This window comes from Tasmannia lanceolata, unplaced genomic scaffold (genome assembly GCF_043159265.1).
Source record: "Tasmannia lanceolata isolate RefF3 unplaced genomic scaffold, GAP_Taslan_0.1 ptg000044l, whole genome shotgun sequence".
NCBI classification, from domain to species: Eukaryota; Viridiplantae; Streptophyta; class Magnoliopsida; order Canellales; family Winteraceae; genus Tasmannia; species Tasmannia lanceolata.
The window spans coordinates 786,276-797,710 of NW_027518721.1; positions in this window are offsets into that span (position 1 = coordinate 786,276).

Below are 11,435 nucleotides of genomic sequence, written 5' to 3' on the forward strand. Positions count from 1 at the left end.
CAAAACTTAGTGAATTTCTAAAACTATTGTTAATATCATGAGAAATTCATAAGTTGATTCATTGGCCAAAGGTGTTTATCATCTGTGAGACACTCTAGAATATCCTTGGCTTTTTATATAATTTCCTTTAACTCAAAATCTTAGATCATTTAAGGGAATTTGAGACTTGGTTCAATGTGAGAAATACATATAAGTTATCTTGTCTTCTCATTGAACTATATGTCTATGAGCCTTACTATGATTATTCATCTTTGGCATGTATATCACTTGTTGAAAAGAACTCTAAAATAAACTTAAAACATTCAAACAAGTGAATTTCTTAGTAATTGTGAAGAAATAAGAAACTTGTGGCATCCCTAATCCTTCATAATAAACTTATGTGCACTAGAAAAATAAAAATATAATTAAAATATCAAAGTGTGCACATTGGAACACATGGTCTCTATGGAGTGTACATAATGTTTGAGCATATATATATCATTCATATGACCTTGATTTGTTCACAAGAATTATGAACTTTAAAGATACAAATACTTGTGAACTTCAAACTAAAGAGGGATCTTTAAATAAGATAATCATTAAAAACTCCTTAGTTATAGGCATATGATCTAAAGTGAGATATTCACTCATTATGCCTATATATATGATCTATGGATATGAACATTTGAATATTCTTAAGGTAGATCACCGTAAGAGTTTGAGTGATTTGGTATTGAGGAATCCAAAGTCACTCAAACTTATATCTCATGAGGTCAATACAAGTTGAGAACATCATGAAATTAATGATATTAAGCCTAAAAAGCCAAAAGTATGCTTAAAAATGAGATATATATATATATATATATATATATATATAATTGGCTTTGAAAAGAGAAAAATTGAAATGAAATGTGGTTTCATGCTTAATCATTCAAATAAATTTAAATCCATCAAAATACATGAAACATCTTAATAAGGGATAAAAAATAAAAATGAAAACAAGTATTCCCTAAAAGTTGAAAACTAGTTTGCTTTTGTAGGAACACTTAAAAGAACTAGTTGCCTTCACATTCAAATAGAGTTGGTTGCCCTAGGATTAGGTTGTTTAGATGGTTGAATTTGCTTTCCTAGGTTTGTGGTTTATGTGATAAAAGTATAGCACTCTATATATGTGATATCCCCCTTGTGCAGTATTAGCTATATGGTAAAGATGGTAAACCTTAATGTTAAAAGCTATTCAATAGGTGCTCATGCCTTCTTTTGAATGAACGATACCATCACTTTAATTAAAACATCTAACTTCTCTCTTCCAGCCAGTATCTTAACCATAATAAGTGATACGTGTCTTGAATTGTAATATATATATATATATATATATATATATATATATATATATATATATATATATATATGCACATGATTAGGGTGAGCATGTGTTGCTAAGATGTCTCACCATCTCTCTTGATATCATTTGAGTATCCTTAGCAAACATGTGATTGTAGCCCAATAGTTGTTCCTCAACCAATCACTTCATAAACCATTGGTGACTCTGTGTGGGACAGCCCTTTGGATTCATACTCTGTATGAGTCACTAACAAAGGGGGAGCTACTTGACTTTTCTCACCGAGTTTATTACGGTTTTGCCCCCAAGCAGTCATATTACTACTTGGGCTATATATACCCTATCCTTGACCATCTAAACAACCTTTTGCAAAATCATTTAACATCTATTTGAGCCTACACTTTCAAATCTAAGGTTTATCCTCTTCTATGCTTTGATTTGTGCATTTCACATTCAACAAGAGGATCTCCATAGGACTTTTATTTTGCATAATCTTTTGGAGAGTTTGTGAACTTACATCATTGTAAAATCGGCCTATCAAGAGGCCTTGAGAGTTTTTCATTTCTTATTTTTCATTGTAATCGAGGGTCTACGATTCGGCCCGTTAACAAAGTTGAATCCGGTGCAAAGAAGGTTTGTCCCCTCGGAGGCGTTGTGCGAAGAGGGTTTGTTCCCACGGAGGTGGAGAAGGTGATTGTACAGCTAGGAGATTCGGCTATAGTGGAATCTCACCATTAGTGAAGTACCCAAGGAGATAAACTTGGAAGAGTGGAGTAGGTTTTGTTGATAGACCGAACCACTATAAAAATCGTGTGTTCCTTGTTGTGTGCTTCTTCTCATCTCCTTGCATTTGGTGATTGGTAATATCTAAACCCTATTTCTATTGTCTTGCTTAATTGAATAAGGGTTAGAACTAAATTGCTTAAATTGGTAAATTGATTTTAATATTCCACTTAATTAAAGGCAAAAATTTTAAATTACCCAATTCACCCCCCCTCTTGGGTTGCCCTATTGGGATTTCAGTATATTACAATCTATTTTATGAGATCATGTTCAACTGGCTACTACCAAAGCATGGAAAGATTTAACTCAACCAAGAATGCTTGTCTGGGTTGTTTGGGTGGTATAAGGAAGTTGCAAATGAATAACCAGGCTTGGAATTCTATTATGCCTAACGGTGATGAAATTCCTAGTGCTAGGTTTGTTCATTTTCACTTGTCTCATTGTGAAAGCCCACTGTGTGTTGTGGTTCGGCCCAACGAAAGGGCCACGATGACATGACGGGTGTCTCGACAGGATCACATAAGGATATTTTGAGTGATCTTGTAAAGATCTAACAAATCATGAAATTATAGGTGTTAAAAGTAGTGAGCTTATTAGGAAATTTAGGTATATGACATTGAACCCTAAAGTGTTTCTATTTTGGATACCTGATTGTAGGACATTGGTTGAAGAAAACCTTAGTGAGTGATATAACGGATCGATAAAGTTCCAAGCTACATGGATAGACTGCACATTATAAAAGACAAGCCCACTGAATTCACATATGAAGGAAACTTGTGAATAGTGGGAGTGCACTAATTGTATTAGTCTAAGAACTCTACCTTGATTACAATCCGAGATATTTATTCTGACTCGAAATGCAAAGGAGGTTGTGAATGCGGCCTATGAACTTTTCTGATGATCGTTCAAGACACTCGTGAGTACCCTTAAGATAAGATTGGATAACCCTAAAGTGAGTTGACCAAAGAGGTCTATATGAGCATATTTTGAAGTCTTGGAGTTTGCACTCTTGATAATGCTCACTCAGGGGTCATTTTAAAGGCAACATATTGAGTCCAGCAGATATAGTAGCCTAGCAGGGTCAATTGGTAAGAGACTGAGATTTGGTATTTAGTGTTGCCCCTGTAGTAGAGGGAGGACACATGGAGTAACAATAACTAAAGTTTGTGATGGCTATAAAAATGTGATGGGATCCTATTTTTCTCTCCTAGAAACAAATTCATGGATAGATTCAGATCTTATTATCCATATTTAAGTTTAATGTGAGGATTCTTATGAGTAGATTCTGAGTAGAGAAAAATTGGATCAAGACATTGGGGAATGAGAATAAAGTACGGATTGAGGCCGTTATCGTTTTCTATTAATCTCTGAATACGAGTTTCATTAGTTCCAGATACTTTATTTCAGGAAACTTGGTTCTTTCAGCTATGAATCAAAGTTCAGAAGAATGGTGAGTTCTTTCTAATTTTTTATTCCCATTCAGTATGTAAGTGGTTCTTTTTCAAAGACAATCTATAAAGATTTGGATTGGTTTCTTCTTATTATCAGACTCGAATTACCTTACATGAGAATAAGATAGTCAGTAATGTTGGAAATGAGCAACTCAAATGAGTAAAAAGCTTATCCAATTAGTGGCTCAAACATTTGGCCATATATATATATATATATATATATATATATATATATATATGTTTAGAAAATTGGTTTTTAGGAAAGTTCTAAATTCATTTGATTTTACTGATTACGGTATTTTTATGGATTACATTATAGAAAAACATATAATGGTAAGGGTCTAAAGGTGTCACTTAGAGTATGGGTCCACAACTGATCATTTTTTATAAGATTGGTAGACCTTTTCTGACTCTGAACGTTAGTGAAAGAGATTATTAATCTCTGACCCTTATAGTTTAATTTTTTAGATGTTTTTGTTTATCTCTTTAAGTGAAGGCCGTAATCCGTGGTATGAGGGTTTTGGCCTTATATCTACAAGAGAACAGTATTGCTGAAAAGCGAGACAGTAGTCTTATGGACATAATGATGAGCACGTTGTGCAAATCATCCTTGCTTGAGTTCCTATTGGGAGATGCCTTAAAGACGGTAATGCAAATCTTAACTCAGATTCTTTAAAAGGTTACACCTAAGACCTCTGTGTTAAAGGTCAGTAGGGACCCGAGATTAGAATAATTACACATATGAGGATTCATTAGCCGAGGCAAAAGTATACAATCTTTAAACAAGGAAAGTAGGACCCTGAGACAAGTAGTTGCTATTTAAGTGGTTATTGTAAGATATTTAAGGGTTTTTTGTTTTCTTGTCCTACAAATAATACATGTATCTTAGAGACTAGATACGCCGAGCTTGGAATAATGGCAACCTTAGTGGGAGTACCTTGATCCCACCTTTTCCCATCCAGCCATAATGGGTGATCAGTCGGCTCAGTGGCTTGACGCCATAAAGGAAGAACTGTTCTCAATAGAAAGGAACCTAATTTGGAAACTCAATGAATTGCCAATGGAGTCAAGCCAGTTGGCTATAAATGGATTTTTTAGGACCAATGTTTGACTCCAAGGATGACATTGAGATGCATAAAGTAAGACTAATTGCAAAAGGCTACACCTATAAGGAGGGATACAATTTAAAGAGTGTATAGTCATGGTTTTTGTGGCTCCTATTATTCTGGAGTTGCACCAGGTGTCTCGATAGTGATACTTAAAGTTTTCACATATTAATAATAAGATTTGAGTTCAATAAAGATGTCATGGATAAATGAATATATCTTAGGGACAGTGGGAGTAATATCATCACTTTAGTATTTTTGAGTTAATGGTGTACTACGCTCTAGTAGTATTATTTTGTCCATGCTGTATTGAGACCAAGCAAGCGCAGGCTCTTGGCCTGGGTAATTCTTCTGCCCAAAGGTGATGAATTACTCTAGTGCCGTGTTGACTATGTCTTGGAAGGAAACTTGGTATAAAAGATCTAGGTAGAACATTTTAGTCTATGTTCACCTAATTAAGATTCAAGGATTACTGATATTATCTCAGAAAGCCTATAATGAGAAGGTCATTGAATTATCAACATAGATAAGTGCCCCACTAGTGGTTCCTCTTGTGGTTAATGATGATATATTTAGTCAAGTTTGTAGGTCCCAGGATCAGAAAGGAGCAAATAAAAGAGAATTCTATATAGTTCCGCATTTGGGAATCTCATAAATGCTTGAGTTTGCACCCGTCTCTACATAACTTATGTGGTGGGCCAGCTTTGAAGGTACCAATGTGATCAGATAAATGGATCATTGGAAAGCTGCCAAGAAGGTTGTGTGTAAGGGACTGAAGGCTCAGATACTGTAGGTCTGATGACCCTAAGGAAATTGTTTGATCTAATTCCGACTTTGTAATTGTCGAACAGCTAGAGTTCTGCTTAAGGATATTTTGGCAGAAATTCTTGAATCGTGGAAGAATATAAGATATACACCATTAGATGCTTCCACCTTGGGTTTGGAATTCATGGTGTATTGCAAGGCCTTAAGCTATGCCTTGTAGTTGCGGAATTTTGACTCAGGGTGTTACCTTGTTGATAATCAACATGTTACTGAGAATGTGTTGTGATAATTCCGTTGCGGTTTTACTTTTCCAAGAACGACAAATAAAGTAAGGAGTCAATGTATTGACCTGTTTTCGTGAGGAAGATAATTCAAGATTAGTTAATGTTTATTGAGTACATAAGTACCGCACTTATGTTAGCAGATCCAATAACGCACGGCTTACCATTTGAGAACATCAATGACCATAAAGCACGTATAAGGTTGGTGGGTAAGGCCGATTACGTTGATTGGTGGGAGTCTGCATAAAGGTTGTAGACATTGTAATGTGATCACTTTTGAGATTTTGATCCTGATAAATAAAGTTGTCTGTTGCATCATTATTTGTTTTGTGCACATTGAATGGATATTTTGAAAGCAGACTGTCGGTAATGACATAAAGTGGACCATGTTTAATTCAATGTGGTAAGTTTACTAGCATTGTGACAGGGGTCATTGGATAATTTAACTTTCCAATGATTACATGATCCATTGTTAGTACACTTATTGAACAGAATATTAAGTTGTTGATATGAAAGGTATAAAGCCCATGCAGGCCAAGTTGGAGCTTGTTGGAAAGTTTCTAAAAGTCTAGAGTTTCTAAACTTGATAGAATCTCTAAAAGATAAGGATTGCTATGTTTAGGTTTGCTAATTTGAGTGTGGCCTTGCATGTTTAGCAACCTTTCATGTTCAAAGGGAAATCCCTTGAATTTGGAAACATTTAGGAAGGGAAAGATGACTCTAATTGCACTTTCTAATTAGGCTTTAATTGCCAGATAAATTTGGGCACTTTAGGAAAGCTCTATGGGAGCTTTTGCCTATAAAAGAGACCCTTGGTCCCTCTTGCCACACACCACAACACTAGAACTCATTGAGAGAGAGAGAGAGAGAGAGTTCACTTTTGAGAGCTTTCCCATAGACCTACTGTTGTGCAAGGTAAGAGAAGATCAAAGGGGCATTTCTGGGCCTTTTGTAGTGCTCGAAAAAGCTACGAGGATCGTCGAATTATATACGTTCAAGCACAAGCCATGGTGAAAGGTACATCAAACCCATCTCGTTTAAATCAAGTTTTTCTTTGATTTTCATTGCCAAAGATCCAAAGGATCATTAAGTTAATGTTTAGAATAACAAAACATTCTTAAAACAAAAGGCCATAGCCCAATGACCCAAATCTCAAGTTCTAAGTTAAGTTGAAAAGTGAATGACATCAAAATTGGCACTTGCATAGTGGACAACAACTTATTTCCATATTAATTTGTCCAAAAAAATTCTAATTTTTTTTTGGAAATAATTTTAACAGATATATCTCATCATTTCCATTCAAATCAAGTATAAGAGCGTAAAAATCCGATAAAAAACAAGTGAGATATGAATTTTATAACATCACGGCCCAAAACTTTTTTTTGCCACCGCGGTCGACCGGCCCAGTCGACCGCGACACTAAAAAATCTATTTTTTTAATTCCAAAAGCCATGCGGCGGTCGACCGAACCCCTCACGGACTACCGCCACTGTAGATACCCCATTTTGACCGAACCCCAAATAACTTGGTTCGATTAGAAACCCTATTATATTTGTGTTTTAGAGTCCCAAATTATGCCTTAAAGTAGTTTAGGATCTCAAGAAGATTCCCATAAAATTTTGTCGAAATCCGAGCGCGTTTGTCTAGCGAACGAATCAAAACAATGAGCGTAGTGCAATTGCAGAAGGGGGTGAATTTATCCTGAAAGGGGGGTGAACTTATCCTGTGAGAGACGAATTAGGGCCATAATGGGACACGATTTGTAGTGCGCCCATCATTTTTTCGCCTTTGGCATGCCCATCAAGTGGTAGTGCCAATATCCCCCAAAAATACTTATAAAAGAGGTATTTGAGCTCATTTTGGAGGGATCTAATTTTTTTTGCAAAAGATATTTTCAAAGAGAGAGAGAGAGAGAGAGAGAGAGAGAGGGTTTTTCATTTTTATCTTCTTCTCCGGTTATCCTTGGTCTGAACTTGAGTTTTTCAATTAACTTTCTAGCTTATGATCCGATTATTTTGTCTCTCTTTCCATCATTAAACCTTGTAGTTCAGATATGAGGCATTTTCTTCCTTTCTTGAAATTCTAATTTTTGATCTAGAAATCCACGGCAAACTCCGGCAAACTCTGGCCGAGTTCCGATCATTTCCGGCCTATCCTTTCCCTCTAGTGAACCTTTGCTAGAATCCAGCCACTTTGCAAGCCTATGTTCGTTTTTGCTTTAGCTTTATGTGAAGCCTAAATTCCTAAATCTTTGGTCTATCCCTGTTCCATCTTAGAAGCTTAGTTATCTTTTGCTTTGATTCTAAACTTTAACTTTAGTATCTTCCTCTCCAAAACTCAGCCTTGATCTAGCATTTGAAGCCCTAGATCTGCTCGTGCGTGATTGATAGAAGAGTATCAAAAGAAGATCAAAGAGGAAAGAAGGTAAGCAAAGATAAGAAGAAGGTATCTATTTTAGCATATTCAGGAAATTTCATTTGGTTTATTTCAGTTTATGATGAATTAAAAGATTATGTCTGCTTGATTTTTATTTATTTAATATGATTTACAGTTTGTAGCCATGATTTAATATTTTGTGATCACTCGAATTGAATTGATGCACAGGTATTTGGCCAAAATGAATTAAGAGAATCATCATTCAAATTTGTTTCCTGTGGAAATTTAATAGCTAATCTCATAAATTGTTGCATATTAGAGAATGTCTTGGAACAGGCATTTGACTACATCCTTCTTATTGATGTTACTAGAATCTACCACTGTGGATAAACACATGCATTTAGATGCACAATTTGAGGATGTAGATCATGCTTTAAGATGCATTTTAAGAATCCTTGGAACTATTTGCATTATTCTCACACAAGATCAGCACACCCATGTTGCAGTTTAGCTCATGTTCTGTGTACTATAAAATTAGCTTATCCACTTGTAGTTCAACTCATGCTATTGTGTGCATTGTTTACGAAATTAGTTCATTCACTTTTAACTCAATGCATGTCCCGTGAATGGTTCAGCCCATGTTTTATGTGACGAAAGGTCAGAACATGCACCCACAATTTAGTCCATAATTCAGCTCCTATTTTGCATAAAATGCAGTCCCAGAAATCAGCCCTTGTTTTGCACAAAGTGCAGTCCCAGAAATCAGCCCCTTGTAGCACAAAGTGCAGTCCATGAATCAACCCTTGTTTTGCACAAGTTCAGCCATAAATCAACCTTGTTTTTGCACATAATTCAGCCCATTTTATTTGCGGTTCAACTCATATTCTGTGTGATAAAAGGCAGCTAATCTTATTTGCATAGTTCAGTCCATGTCTGGTTAGAATATAAACTTGGTCCTTCCATTTGTAGTTTAGTCCAGGTACCATGTGTTTATGAAATTAGCCTATTCATAAATAGTTCAATTCATATTCTATGCATGTTCTGGTCCATAAATTGTCTTCTTTGAATGCATGATTTGCAAAGCTTTGATTAACCTTGTGATACTTAGTACAGTTTTAATGGCTCACATACACTTAGAGGAACATTGGCTATTCAAGTTCATTTTAATAGGACCTTTTGAAATGCTCATTATCCTGAAGGTGCTTAATCAATATCATCTTCATAACATTTTGAAATGGTATTTAAGAGAACATGTATATGGTACTTTTTGTTCCTTCGTGTCCAACCCCACTTCAATTCCAGGTTATAATATACTTCTTGAATGATGTATTCCCTGTCCGAATTCTGATTGGTTTGTCATTGGGATATCCAAGTAGTTGGAATTGACATTAGATTTTGTTTTATGTTGAATGAACTAAATGTAATGGTTGTTTCTTTAACTTCACCGCTAGATTACTTTAGGTTCATAAATGAATGAATTTGTTTTTTAGTCTTGAAAAGTCTGTTTTCCCTATGATGTTGGCATGTGAAAGAAAATAGGAATGGGTTCTGTTCTCTTTCCGTTGATTGTTGATCATTTGGATTATATTTTGATCTAAATTTCAAAGCCCTATTTATTAATGTGATTTTTCAATTATTACAATAGCATGGTCAGGTTATGTTGAGCTGATTATGATTGAATTTGGCACAAGGCAGTGTTAATCAATTTTTTAGAAGGCTTGGTTATAAATTGTTCTCATTTACTCACTTGATGCATGAGGAAATGGCGCATCTGTTTTGTTCCATGTAGTGTATAAGTTGAAATGCTTTTCTTCCAAAGTATGCTATAGGATTGATTCTTAAAATGGCTAGAATTGATGCTAAAAAAAATTGTATGAAATCAATTTCAATGAGAATGTTGTGTTGGAAATGTTGGTTTTTATGAGCCTGCTATGCAAGTTTTGAGTAAGAATAAAACATTTTCGCTGCTAAAAAAAAGAATGAGAGTATCAAGTACATCTTTTAATCTCTTTTATCTTGTTCTCTGTGTTGAGTAATTCCTAAAATTTCTAGTTTGTATAATGTTATGATTTATACTTGGAAAGAAAAAGCAATATGTAGTAGTATGAGGTTATTGAATAAATAATTATGTGATTGGGATTATGATATAATGCTTGTTTTGGTAGAATTTTTAGAGTTTCACATGAGGTATATATTTAAATATTTGCTAGGATAGTATTCATGTGGTCATAGAGGCATGTTCTGTAAAATGCATTCCCTAGAGCGTGTAGAAGTTCTGTTTGGTTTATGTGAAGAATTTATGAGGAAGATGAAATCTTGCCTAAGGTTTCGTTGAGTTAAAGTCTTTGTATAGAAATTATATCAGTTATGTGCATATATTGAACTCTAGTGCCTTAGTAGTAAAGATATTTATTCAAATTGTACAGTTTGTGGAAAATTTCCATCTTATATAAAGATTATCTTTTGTTCTTTGTCTTGGTTAATAAATCAAGGCAATGAAGGCGTTAGCCCAAGCCCATCTTATAGGGGCCTTACCCAGTCCTAATAGTAATCTTCTCTCTCATTTTGTGGACTTTCTTAGTCTTTTAGACGCCTATAGACATTAGTAGCCCCTTCATTGCAAGGGCGATGAAGGCGTTAGCCCAAGCCCATCATTTTAGAGGACTCACCAAGTCCTAGTAGCATCTCTTTCTCTCATTTAGTAGACTAACTTAGTCTTTTAGACGCTTTTAGATTTTAGAATCTTTGTTCATTGCATGGGCAATGAAAGACTCATCTAGAGCCCTCTTTAAGAGACAAACTTTGTCTCACTTAGAGTGTTTATCCCTTTTAGGTGGCTTGTATAGCCTCATTTATAGAACCCCCCACTAGGAGACACACTCTATCTCATTAAGGCGGTTCTCATTTGGAGACAAGCCTTGTTGTTTAGGGCCTATCTCTTAGGGAGTATACCTTGGATTTAGTATAGAGTTAACCTGTAAGCCCAATGGTTCCCACCTTGGCATTCCCATCTTCTTTTGTTGATTCCAATACACAAGTGATTTTAGTTCACTAATGTGTTTGATCAGTTAAGTTGTAGATCATGATTGTTTACTATCAAGGATTGCTTGGATTGAGGCCAAGAAGCTCTCATTGGACTACATTCGGAAGCCAAAGGCATCGGAGATCCAAGACTCATGAAGACTTAAAGCATCACAATTGAAGATCGAAGTCGTTTAGAATGTCAAGATCCAATCCTAGTTCAGGTTTTAAGAAGCATAAATAAAGCAATCACACACACCCTAAATGTTTAAGTGGTTGTCCTTGTGGTGTTCCAACACTTTGGAACCCTCATAACAATCGCAACTTGGTG